A 14,231-nucleotide genomic window follows, 5' to 3' on the forward strand; every position below is an offset into this window, starting at 1 on the left:
AAAAAAAAAAAAAAGATTGAGCCGCCATCTTGGCACCCTGAGCCTGGAAGTTTCGCTATTATGGGAACACTCAGTGGCTTTTGCAGTAGCCATACGATATAAGGCCACTTTCATGTTTCAACTCGTAGCTGAAGGGTGGCGCTGTTATCGTATCTAGCTCGGTCTCGGTGAACGCGAGAGGCCCAGGTTTCAACGGTTAGTTTTCCGATTGAGTGTTCTAGTAACGTTGGTTGAGAATATCTTTCTCTAAACACTTCGGTGAACGCGAAACGACTCGCACTCCTAAAAACAGGCGAGCTCAGCGAGTTACGCCGAGTATGAAACCGCTCGCCGCAGACGTCGGCAACCATGTTTCTTGTCGCTCGTAACCAATAACCAAAGCAGAAAAGACGATCTCGTGATATTTTCAAAAACAATAACGACTCAATTTATATAGTATACTTTTCATACATAAACAAATTTGTCGAATAAGAGACAACCGCGGAACGCAGAAACAATTTTACAACGAACATTCCACACGTCTGTCATACCAATGAAAGCCGAGAAATTGAGCCTAGCTAGCCACGCACCTATGCGGGGCCTAGAGCAGGCTACATCCACCTAAATTGCACCTAACGGCGTAAATATTGCGCTGATTATATTTATAAATGTATATATATATAAGGCGGAAAAAAGAAATGTCTTAAATACGCTTCCTAAATTTCGATCTTTTTTTATTTCTGTGGGTTTTCTTGCGCTACGGACGATAGAAATTTCATATTGGCCCCATTATTATGCAAAACACTTAAGAAAGCCAACTGCTAAGATGACAAAGGTCATGTTCAGTTTCAGATAGCAGACTTATAAAAAGTCCAAAACGCATTTTCAGACACACCGCTCGCCGAAATCTCAGTACATTGATGCGATTGACGAATTTCCTAAGTATTTTTCCGGGAAAGTGATCACACTGTATTGGTTAGAGTGTATATAGGTGCGCGCTCGGTCGAAAGTTGGAAGCATGAGCGTACCCAAGTGCAACACTGGGCAAAAATGGGGATTTAAAAGGACACTGACAAGACTCGGCAAGGTGCTTTTTTTTTTACATGACATATGGGAGCTTATTTACCGCACGATTTGCAGCACGAAATTCGTTTTCTTTCCCCCCGAAAACCGGGTGGTACCAGTCGCGTTCACTTCCTTCCCCATGGTGCACGTGCCGTTTTCTATAGTTTATACACCACCTCCAAAGATAATCAAACTGCTGTGTCGTTTAAGACACACACTAAATATTAAAAAGAGAAAACAAATATAATACCCATTTGTTGTGCCTTCTAAAAAAAAGCAAATACGTTGACTCAAGAAAAAAGAAGTTGCATAGTTACGTGATCCTTGGTAACTTTCTCCTCCATATTTCTTCTTCCTCCCCAGTCCAGCTTCGGTTTCGGTCTCAAGCTGTTGCGCTTTTTTTCTTCTTTTTTTTTTACTTTATTAAATATATACGCGACGCTGCAGCAAAATATTGATTTGGTAGTCTAAACAAAAAGACATTTGAGGGGGAGGGGTCAGTGTTTCTTTTAGCAAATCTAGTCTCATTTAAATGTTGTCTTCCACGCATTTTTGAGAACCCTGCACAACGCAAGATCAGCGATCGTGTAGTGAAATGCAACTGTCGTGGAAATGCTGTGCATCCTATCTTAAAGTAAAGAAGCGATAGAAGAATATGGTATAAAGTACCCGAGCTTCAATGAAGAAATAAAAAACGACTGGTCTCTAAAAACACTTCGACTGCACAATCTGGAACTCCTGCTTTCTTTCTTCAGATCATGGTCGCAAGCGCTAAGGACACGAATCAATAGGTTTTAAAATCAAAATGCAACAAAAAAAGTTTGAGCGAGACTCCTGAACGCAAGAAATGTACTACATACATTTCAAATTTTATTTACACTCTCTCTGCTCAGAAGCGCCTTCAGCATTGCAATAGTGCGGACACATGTTCTCAGATTTGCTTCAGTTGCAAACGCTTGAATGACTAATATACGTCCAGCTCAATCAAATAAAAAAATACAAGAAGTTTCGCGTGATTCTACCATCAATTTTTGCACAAAAATTAACGATATAGGTACCTTGGAAACCTGAGACAAGAACAAAAGATAAATTTCTTAGTTGTTGAAAGTACGCCAGCAAACCTGTATATTCTCTGTAAATATTAACAGTATAGACAAGCAAAAATGTCTGTTGTCCCTTAAAGCAGTTTAAAAACCAGACTTTCCTCAAGAATCAAAGACCAAATGCCAGAAACAAATTAAACACCAAGGAACGGGTCAAATACTTTCTTTGAGTCTAAAACAAGCTAAGACCTAATTCAGCTTTTTTTTTTTTTCCAAGTCGCTCAGTTGCTTTTTTCCTAAAGTACGACCAACAGCAGCACGAATTCGGAAACTCTATGCGTAATCCTGTCAATCTACCACAAAAAAATGAGAATGCAAAAAAAAAAAATCTTGATACGTGAGAAGTTTTGTGCTACCGATTCACAAAATTATTTTGGCCGAATTAGATGCTTACTACCATAGCATTTCATGCCCATATTCGTTGATTGCTACTGTTGGCGATTTAAGGAGTTTAACGAAATCGTCAGGCGATAGTTTATGGCATCTATTCTGACTATGCATTCTCAGATAATTTCTCAAACTAAGGAACTAGGCTTTAAAACTCTAGCTTTTATTCCCTTCTCTTTTTTTACTTTTTGCACAAGGTGGTCACGTTCTGCAAAAACTCTGTGGTCCTTTCTGTATAATTAACATTAATCGTATAATTCGTGCCTGCTTTATGCTTTTTTAGCTATGCTTGCGTTGACTTTCTTTTTAGTACCTGTGATCTTGAAAGTTTCATTATTTGTCTTGATAGATAAAAGGAGCCTAGAGTTCTTTTAAAAAAAAAAGGGGGGGGGTATTTTTGGCTGTTTAACGCGTATCGTCTTCCATGCTATGTTTGCTCGGAAGATATCGTAGTCTTTTTTACATTTACACTGCCCTTAAGGAATTCAGCAAAAGAAGGTTCGAAATCAATTATTCTTGGATATACTCATTACATGCAGGGTTTACCTAAAGCGGTCTTTCAAGTTTTTATCTTCCACGGACGTTTCGCGGTTGATAATACATTGTCTATATGCAAAGATTAACGTGTACCTAGAAATCAAGCAGGCATGCACTCATTTATGGTGCGCTTGTTTGCTTACAATTACGTCGTTACAAAGACGAAACTATTGCAAGATTAACCATCCTTGAAGCATTTCGATTATTATAGACCTTCTATCAGGGCTCATAGGTAGGAGAGTGAAGCCACAAAGCAAGAAAAACAGAAATAAATATCCGTTCGAGCAACAGCTTATTACTTGGTATATTTACTTTTTTAAACGTTGCTTCCAAAGTAGAGAAAAGGGCTAGAGAGACCTCAAAGTTATAATCCTCGAAATTTCGGAAAAGCTTCTAGGAAGACAGCACTGAAAGCAGATAAGCAAAGCAAGTCATTTAGAGCAAAAACAAAACAAAACAAAAAATCTTACCCTCAATTCTACTTTTTGAAGAAAATCCTTTTGGTTGGGAATGAAAAGCCCTAAGAAAGATGCTTCGCGATCAATTCCGAAAACAGATTCTGAAGTTCTTTCATGGTTCAGCAAGCAAAAATTGATTGCACTTGGCTCACCTTTTTTGTGCATCATTTCTTAGTCAATGATCATCATTAGAAAGGCGTCGAAAGTTCGGTAACCAATGAAGAGATGTGACATCAAAACATTTCCGCAGCAAGTATAGCACAAAAACACCGAAAAATTAAGTGAAATAAAATTCCAATGAATGGGGCACTTTTTAAACATGAAGGCAAAAGTAAATTAAGGATTACTTTATGTTTTGTCGGAATAATTCTGATCTATGTGGTGGCTATTACTGTGACAGGAAAAATTTAACATGAAATATTTTGCTTCATAAATAAACAAACGGAGAATGCCAGTTTGACGAAACTAACATTAATATTCATGGGATGATGAGCATAAATAAACACTTCTGGAAGTACGAGTTTAGGGTAACAAAAATTTGCAAAATTTGAGGGATAACAAACCTGCGTGTGACTGGAGGAAATTGGAATCATTCCATACTTTTTGTTTAGGGCTAAGCCATAGAAGAAAGACAGCAAGAGAGAAATGCTGTTGTTATTTGTTGAAAATTCGAAAACATCAAAATGAGGCCGGGAACTCTATACTTTAAAAAAGGTATAGAAAGAATAAATAAAACAATACACAAATTAAAAACTCGATATCAAAATCACTAATGCTACATGGCCACAGCCGCAAGAAAAAAGCTACCGCGCAAAATATTTCTTTAGGAGCAAAAGTTAGAACAAATAATATTTAAAAAAAAACGATTCCAAAAGCCCAGACTTATAATAATGCAAACTACGCCTAGTTGACTTAACAAAAACACTAATTTAATTTGACATTTCGCTTTTATGCAGGATGCATAACTAGAGGTGCCATTTCTGCCACCACGAAATCATATCTCCTCTATATAAGAAGCAAGACGTCCCAAATTTTTGTTTTTGTTCTTTTGAGTCAAGTCGAAGTAGTTTGTTTCATTAGGTTAAAGTGCAAAAGGCATTTTTCGACAAAATTTTACTTTCCTTTAAGATCATCAAATGTAAAGAAAGTTATCAACAATTTATAAACTGTCTGAGAGTCAAAAATATACACTTTATTCAGCTACAACCCCTCCCGATGCACGAGAAAAAGTAATTATTGGTCGTTAAAGAGCCCAGAATATATGGAACAACGACAGAATACAAACCGTTGGAAGACTAAAAAAACTACACTTTCGGAGAAAATCCTTAGGGACGACTCGATTGTATACGCAGGTGAAAATCAGCAGGTTATAAAAACCCAGAAAACGTTTAGAAAATGTTCCTCAGTTAATCGTTCAATGGTGATGGGAACATCGACGGTGGATATCGAGTTCATTGTTCCACGAATGGGAGAATCGTATTGTTGCTAGGACAACTTGTCTATTGACTATTGTCCGTTGCAACTGAAGAACGAAGGACGAGGAAAAAAAAGGCCGGGGAGGAGGAAGCAGACGAAAAGCTGGAGAAGAGAGGGGGAAACCTCCTTCTCTTTTTAGCGTTCCGTCTGCTTCCTCCTCCCCGGCCCGTCTTACCTTTGCCCTTCGTTCTTGGGTTGCAACGGAATATGGGGATTATTTATTGGATAGCGGAAAAAAAACTTAGATACTCAGAGTATTAGAATAGAAAAATTCCCGGTTCCCCATGTCCCGCGAATGCGCTGGGAATCACAACCAAGAAGCGGCACGCTCACCACAAGCAGTTAAAGCTAGTTCAGACACCTGCAACGAGCGCGTTATTCACGACTGCGTTCGTTGTGACCGGAGCGACCGGAACGACCGCTCTGCGCCGCGCGTACGCGCACCTGCAACCACTGCAACTAGCGCAGCGAGTCGTCAGCACGGCGACCGCTTCTACGCCGCCGTCAGCTGTTTCAGCGGTGCCTCTAAAAAGAAGGGGACGCGCTGCCACTCACTGGAGTAACAGAAAATAGGCAGACAGTTTTCTATAGCCTCATGCTTTATTCCTTTTTTTTTTTTTTAATACGCTTGCAGGGTAGACTGGATGAAAAAAAGAAAAGAAAAAAATCACAACATTTCCACGCGGTGAATGATGTTGATTGGGGCGAAACTCAGGTGGTGGTGATGATACTGATATTATTGTTCATAAGTAGTGCTGATGGTGCTGATTCTTTTAATTGCTCATACGTAGTGGTGAGTTCTGGGTTGCGTTTCGACTTCATTATTACTGCTTTATGGTCGGTCAAATGCAGAGCCAGTGGTTCTTCTAGCGGATCAGCGTGGATCCGCTAGAAGCCGTGGGAACGCATCTCCACCGCTAAAGTCAGAAAGAGAATGTGTGGTATGAAACGTGGCTATATACGCATTTGAGCATTTGACCGCAACACCCACTCGTCTATAAACGTTGAACCAATGCATGCAAAGTTTAACGCGATTATATACGCATTTGACCGCAGCGCGCTTTCCTGTATAGACATTGAGCGGCTAAATGCAACGTTTCATCCATGACAGGCAGATGGGATGGCAATCGATGTCAGCATGGACGCCGGACGGATGGACAAGGTTAGACCCTAAGGAGCTTCCCCCCTAAAAGATGCAGTACGCTGTCTTGGACGATCACGACTTTAATACACAGCTTTGCCAATAGTAAAAATCTCCCCACACGCCATTTCTACGATTACAAAAGCCGATGTAATCTTAGCATCGATAAAGCAGCGTAGAAATACGATTTCGTGATTTCATAGACGTTTCGAGCATTCAGGATTGCTGTCACTAATCACGTTTTTTCGGGTAATAAAAGCTCGTGATAATTCGGATTCCTCATACGGTACGCACCAGTGATACCTTGAACTTGAGCACACGCGTGAAATGCGCAAAATAAGAAATCCGGGCTATGTTCGAGGGCAGAAACGCCAAGAAAGCACCACTGTAGTCGAAGTAAACGAACACGGCGGCACGGGCGTTTCTGCTGTCTTGAGAGCACCGCCACGACATCACCGCACGAGTAGGTGGATCTTCCCTTCTCGGACGTGCTGGGTTACCATACCGACACACGACGAGAATTCCCAGTCAAGGATAGCGCTTTTACGCGGAACGATGAGCTTCCACCATGACGACCACGTCGACGATCACCACCTACGCCATGTTCGCAGATAGAAGGAACCGCGACCGCCACGACCGGCATGCAACGCGCGCGGCCTAGCTCTCCTCGACCTGTGATTGGTCTGTCGGTGTGGTCGCTCCCGTCGTTCCTGAACGTAGCGAAAAAGTTCAGCGTGGCTCCACTTCCTGCGTTACGAACGAACACGAACGAAATGACCGTTTGGCGCTTCGTTGCTATGGTAACTCGTCGTTCCAACCGCTTGCATTCGTTCGTAAGCGTAGTGGTAGCTCCGAACAAAAGTGTGTGAACAGGCCATTACACCGCCGCGTTTAAATATAGAGGACTTACCTCTCGCGAAATGTAGCGGTCGGTGTTCACGTAACACTGTGACGTCACCGGGCATCATGACGTCTAGCGACACTAAGTTCCCGCGAAATCTGGATGAAAACTTTCACCCAAATATAGCGAAATTTCTCTATTAAATATAGCGAGAAAATTATACGATGCCACAGTGTCAGGTCACGTCATGTCACGCAACGTCACAACATTCCCGCTAAATATAGCTGAGAAATATTTCCGCCGAACTCAGCGGCCAAACGTTATCCGCTTATATAGCGGACACAACTGTGATGTTACGTGAAAACACGTCACGTGACAGTGCGACGTTCCAAGTCACTACACTTTGAGTCTCCGCGAAATTTAGCAGGGAAAATATTTCCGTTGAATTTAGCGGACTGCGACTTACGTACTTAAAACATACACGGGTCCACCGTAAATGCTTGCAAGTGACGGTGAAAAAAGAGAAGATTAACAAGCACTTCGGAAAGGGGGGTTATTACGACCAAAAAAGAAAAGAAAAGTCACTGAAGGCAAGCGCCTCTTGAACGCAGACCAGAAAACGGGCAAAATTAAAAAAAAAAAACATTTCGTTTTGTGTGTGTGTGTGTGTGTGTGTGTGTGTGTGTGTGTGTGCGTGTGCGTGTGCGTGTGCGTGTGCGTGTGCGTGTGCGTGCGCGTGCGCGTGCGCGTGTGCGTGTGTGTGTGTGTGTGTGTGTGTAATAAACTACATTTACGGAAATCATTAAATTCTAATTGAGATGAGTGAAACAACTTCGACCTTCCTACAATCCGCGGGAATGTTTCTCCATTAGGGTCAACACAAATTAAAGACGTAGCAGGATAGCGTGCAATGCCAGAATGAGTGCTGGGGGTGTGGGAATAAAATGAAAAAGCGCACGCTTGTAAGATCCTACATAATTAATATTATTACTGTTTTATTTTATGATTACATCTATAATTTTTCCGGAGAGCCTAACGATTTCTGCCGTTGTTCGGCAGGCATTTATTCTTGGAGCGTTTTGCTGGCAACAGCCGAGAGAAGAAGGCGGTGGAGGTGGCCCCCGCATAGAAAGCTTAGATTGAACGGAGGGAGCAACGAAAACCACCGATATCGACTGGAACTTAGCGTCGAACGCATACTGCGCATATGGGTCGCAAATGCGCGTGCGTTGCGTTGTCGTGCGGTGTGGAGAAAAGTGGGCGGAGATGCTCCCGTACGATCGACACCTTCTTCATATTTCCGCAGCTCGTACCGCGAACGCTGCGCCCATTAAACCACGTGACCCCGAACGCGTAATTGCAAACACTCTGATGTCTGGTCACACTATCCCCGAATGTCTGGGCTACGAGACCGGGAACGGAGAGGTTCTCCCCAGAGACAGATATGTACAAGTTACTAAAAAAAAGTAATTAAGTTAAGTTACTGAGTATTAACCTCAAAAGTAATTTGAGTAGAGTAAAAATTACTCAAACTGAGAGTAATTGAATAAATTACTAACTACCGGTAACAAAGTAGCAAATAACGTTTGAAGTTATTTTTATACATATATATCTTTATGGTAAGAAGAAAGTACATAGGTTTTGATCCGTTAGCGAAATTCTGCTAGCCAAATATAAAGCGGCTTGTGTTTTCACAGAAATGCTTTAAAAGCTGGTTCTGCTTCTGCGCGCCTGATTGCTTTGTACCTTTTTTTGCCTTTTTTTTCAATGATGTACTGCGTATATATAATTTCTACTTACAGGTTTAACGCCGCCTGAGCTTGATTTTGCAGACAGTGCTTCCTTGTTTACAGTGTTGCTTGATGCACATCTAAAAAGTACTTGAACCGAATTACAAAGTATATGAAAGGTTATGTACTTCAAGTACACAATCTTTCATATTTCTTCTCCCTTCTTGTCCTTTTTTGGAAAAAAATACACAAACTGAACTGAGCAAGGTAGCAAGTACAGCGGTGGCAATTTAGTTGAAGTAAAGTAATATAAATACAACGTTCTCTCAGATTAAGGTAGAAGTACTTTTTAAGAGAATATTTTATGATGCCCTTTTGTCTCATTTACATTGTTTTTGTTTTTAACTTATACGCATTGCTTCAGGTGTAATCGGAGGTACATCACTTTTTTTTTTTTTTCGGGAATGGCGGCCAATATTGTATGATGTCAAGTTGCCAGAGAGTAGCTGTTTCACTCTTGCTGAGGAACTATTTAACACGATCAACCTATAAGACACTTATTTCTATCGGTCTTATAGCCTCTATAACTTCACTCAGGGAAATGACCAGATGACGTCTCGATAGACGACAGTTCTTTTTCACATGGCGATTCGACATTTTTCTCTTTTCAAATTCAGGGAATGTCCTTTGAAGTCAAGAGTGGCACGTTCCTCGGAAAGAGCTAGAAAAAATAATTGAGTAAAGACAAGTGCATACTCAGAGAATGTACTTCAAGTAAAAACATGTTCTTTAAACCTACTTGAAGTAGTACTTGAAGCACTACTTCAATACTTGTGCTTCAGTTTGTACTACTTCAAAGTAGTACTTAAAGTACTTCCCAGCAGTGCTTGTTTATTATACTTTAATGTACAAAAGTTAGGGTAAATAAAACGTTTTCTCGAACGATCTTCGAATCTTGGACGAACTGCATATTTTGAGTTTTTAAAGAAAAGGCAACGGCAATGAGGTCACCTTTGTGTTGCCCTGGAGCACGCCATGCTTTAAGTACAGCACAAACAACGGGAGCATCTGATGAGGTTCAGAGCAAGCGCTGCATTTTGTTGCCTCGTTTGAGTAAGCATGCAGTGCGTAGTAGGCGAGAGTTCCTACGTTGGAGAGGAGCGGGGACAAGCCCTTTCTTTAAATGCATCAAGTATCCCTGAACTTCGGGACACAAATAAAAGCCAGCACTAATCCCGCAGTTACTAGGTCACACTTTGCGACTTGACTGTCCGCTCCCCGCGCCTCGCAGCAGTGTTTTTGTAGTGGAGGGCTCGTGAAACTTGTATGGGGTTTCGAAAGCTCCAAACCACTCCCCCTCCCCCCCCCCCCCCCCCCCCCCACTGCTTATAGCACATCCTTCCCCCTCTTTGCAAACATCATCTGATCATACACCATCTTACCTCTTCTTGTCCACGAATGTATGTTGAGAAGCAAACCTACCACTAACATTTGAAAGTAATCTGTAATTTCAGGAGATGTTACTCGAAAAAGTAATTAAGGTAAACTACTAATTACAGAAATAAAAATGTAATTGAAGCTACTAAACTACTCAGAAAGGTAGTTGAACTACAGTAACTTGGGGTAGAGTAGTTGAACTAAGTACAATTCTGCCCGGGCCATAGATTAGGGTGTTTTTGTTGATCGTTTTTGCTGTCCCGGAACTCTCCCTCAACCCGCCACGGTACCCAGAACTCTACAGTCAAGGCCATCGGCGCGCAGGCGCAGTAGAAGCAGCTTATTCGTTGCGGAGGTCTTTAACGGATGTGGAAACGCGGCCCACGATAACTCGGTCACTATTGCAGGAACGGCCGCGTCGCACTTGCCGACAAGGAACGCGAAAATATATGCCAGGGATGCAGGAGAGTGTTCGAGGAAAAACGGCCATCGCCAACTTTCGGGACTTCAACGCCTCGGCGCGTGCACCAAAACGAGAATTTCAGCGGAACAATAACAAACATCGCGAGTGTTCCCCGGAAATATTTTATTTGACAATAATAGAATATCCATAAGCAGTATATAAACTTTTGGACGCTTATGCGCAGAACAAGTCGTCTGCTCCTGTTGCGGTGACGTCAGAACGACTCCGAGTTCTGATAGGCCTTGATAAAAAGGATAGTGGGTAGACCTTAATGCTACATGCCTTGAGGTCTACCCACTATTTGTTTTTCAGTCAGCCAATAAGACCCTCGGCATTTAGACATCCTCGCTACTCTTGTGTAAGAAGCAGACGAACTTGCGATCAGCATAGTTATTATTCAACGGCTGTACTTTTTTTTGCATTGAATTTTAATAGAAAAATTTACTAAACTATTAATTTCTGTTTTTCTTGACAGAATATCGTACTGTCCCTGAGGACTGTAATTCCGTGGGTATTATAGAATGCAAATAAATTATAACTTTGATATTTCCTTGAAAAAATATATTACACGGTATCGCCCAGCAAGATAGCCGGTCATGAAAGTGACAAGGCAGAACAAAACGTTAGTGGAATCTACAAAAAAAAAAAATCAAACGGATAAATAACAGTTCCTAAAAGCGAGAACTCAAGTCAGTGGCAATATCTAAGAAAGGCGGCAAAAACAACAGTGTTTTTTATACCTCACTCTGAGAAATAGGGTGTGTATAGGAGTACACCTCTTGCCCCATTTGCAACGCCCCAAGACGACAATTCAACGTTCAGTCCACAGACGTCGAACCGACGATATCAACTTGTAAATGCCTTTATAGCCGACCGATACCATTTATTAAAATAGATAATATACGCTTAAAAAGGTAACTGCAAAGAAAAAAAGTGTTTTTTTAAACAGCCTAATTGGGACAAGCGTGCCACAAAACAAATGTTCCGCGAAAAACAATATTTTTTTCAGCAATATTTACGCCACAGGACGTAATTTAGTCGGAGTCAGAGCCTCTCCACATTTTAACCTCCCGCTCTTTCGACCACCACGGAGGAGAAGTACGCTCCGCAACTCACCCTTGGATTTGCTCTTGGGTTGACTTGACTGCGGAGTTGAACGACGCAGCGTCTCGACTTCCGGTAAGTTCTGGCAACAACGCACGTTAAACATGGCGCCGGAATCGTTTTGGTTTGACGGGACCCGAAAAGCTGCCCGGTTTGCGAGCACATAGCTAAGACTTGACCTGGGAAGTGCCCCTGTGATGTTCCCAGGGGACGGGAAGTATCAATCGTAATCGTCGTGTGTGCTTTGAAAGCGAAGGGAGTCACAGGGTCCACGAGTGCGCAACCACAAGCCAAAATTCACAACAGCGCTGCGTTGACTTCGGCGATCTCGTTCTGTTTGGTGCAACACGGCGATGCGACAAAGAACTGAAACGTTCGTGGTGTGTGTGATGCGGTGCTTGGAAGTAAACACCCACACTAACACGGAGCGCAAATTGGTTGTTGTGGGGTTGAGTCCCGTCGTCGTCAGCTGATCCAGTTAAACTGGTCCGGGAGGACGCAGCGAGTGTTTTTAAAAGTAAATCTTCCTTCGTTCCCTGTCAAAATGTGGAAGATTCCCGACCCATACCATGAGTAAAAAGCTGCGGGCGCTTTCAACAAAATTACGTCGTTTTAATTGAACAATGTACTTCGAATTGTCCTAAATCTGCCGTTTTTACGCTTCGTGTTGGACTGCATTTGCACAGCGACGTGTTGCGCTCATCGTACAGTGTGAATGAATTTGGGCAAGATTTCCTGGCACCATGACAGAACACCACACGACAAAACAGCAGGCGACAAAACAGCACGGTCAAAACAGCACGCGACAAAACAGCACGGCGTCAAAACGGCAAAGCGACAGAAGAGCACGTGCCAAAACAGCACGGCGGTAAAACAGCACAGTGTCAGAACAGCACAGCGTCAAAATAGGACATTGACAATACAACTAGGGTTTGGCGTATTCGGTTTTTATTATTTTGAAACTGGGCGTACATTTTTCGGTTTTTATTACAAGCAGAAGTTTTCGGTTGATTGCTGAGAATATTTGTAGACGCATAAACTTTTCAGTTCTTTTCGGTTTATTGACGAAAACCAGTATACTGACGAAAATGCAATATTTAAAGGCGTTTGTTTAAAATGAATAGTAAGTAAACCAGGTACTGGATTTCTTATTTGTTGATGTCTGTGGCAGCCGACGCGACCTGTTCTGCAAGACGCTATGGGGCTCTATCGTGATCTGACATCATCGTCGTGAGCTCGTATTTGTACGCAGGACCAACACGAGCTTTACTAACACTTCGGTCGGAGAGGCAAATATCAAAATCCAAATTTTTCCAAGCATTGTACTCAGTGCGTTGTTCCCCCATTTTCACGACTACGAGAGGTAGTTAATTCGCGCAGACCAAGAAACGACAATAATGCAAGCGTATTTATGCCCTCCTCTAGTAAACGGAAGCTAGGGGTGTTAAAAAATGTGCGGAATTTACGGATGCCCTTTAATTTCATTGTACAGTCCACGATTAAACTCTCTTCTTTGAATAAAGAATGCGGCACACAAATCCCTATCAGGTGAAAAACCCAGATTTCGTCCTGAAGACCATTGCGTCGGTTTAACTTTTGTTGAAAGTTGAACCGATCTTGGACACAAGCCGAAAACTGCGAAAGGAAGTGGTCATACGTTCACTAATGAAGCACATTTCTTCACCCACCCATCCAAACGCGCTAAAAAATACTGACCTTTTTCAGTTAAAACCGAATTTGTAAAAAAATATTTCGTCGTACTTTTACCGGTTTTATCAGTTTAAGGCGAAAACGCTGAACCCTAGATAGAGCGTATGGAGTTAAAAAAAATTCACGTCTCAAAGTAGGCACTGTAAAGGAGTGGAGGGTCTAGGCCAATTCCTCCAAGGTCAACTCGTCGACGGCCAATATGTCGAATCCGTTCTGATGGGAGCAAGTTGGGAGTGGGGAGTAGACTCGAATGCGCACATGAAGGCTCCGTGGGCAGTACCGAAGCCCCCGCTGGTGCGTATTATGGCTATTTCTCGAGCAGTTCTGCTAACGTTGACGCGCAAGTTTGCTGGTGATGTCGTCTACAATAAATGAATCAATCGCACGGCACCATGTTGTTGTTAGTTGTTAAAAAAAAAAAAGAAAAAAAGAAGTGTGTGTGGCAACGGTGTGCTTAGTGTTAGCCCATGCTGTGCCGGCAACAGCATTAAGGCTATGGCATGTTTCTGCTTCCCCGTTTTCCACTCGACCGAGGCCTTCGTCGGCAATAATCTGAGAATTTAACTCAAAACAACTTCTCGCCTGCAAGCTGCAGCTGCGTGTTTCCGGGAAATTTTGTTCACGACGAATGAACCCCACAGAATCCGTGCTCATGGTACATCATGAACTCGCTCGACATTAAGTTGCCTTATCTTCCCGCTTCTATCAATGCATCTGTAATCAACGCATCTCCCGCTTTTTTGGGGGGACGTTTGACACTTAGGTGGTAATTACGAAACGACGAGTACCCTTACCGGACC

The sequence above is a fragment of the Ixodes scapularis genome, unplaced genomic scaffold (assembly GCF_016920785.2).
Source record: "Ixodes scapularis isolate PalLabHiFi unplaced genomic scaffold, ASM1692078v2 PGA_scaffold8__174_contigs__length_109621045, whole genome shotgun sequence".
Lineage (NCBI taxonomy): Eukaryota > Metazoa > Arthropoda > Arachnida > Ixodida > Ixodidae > Ixodes > Ixodes scapularis.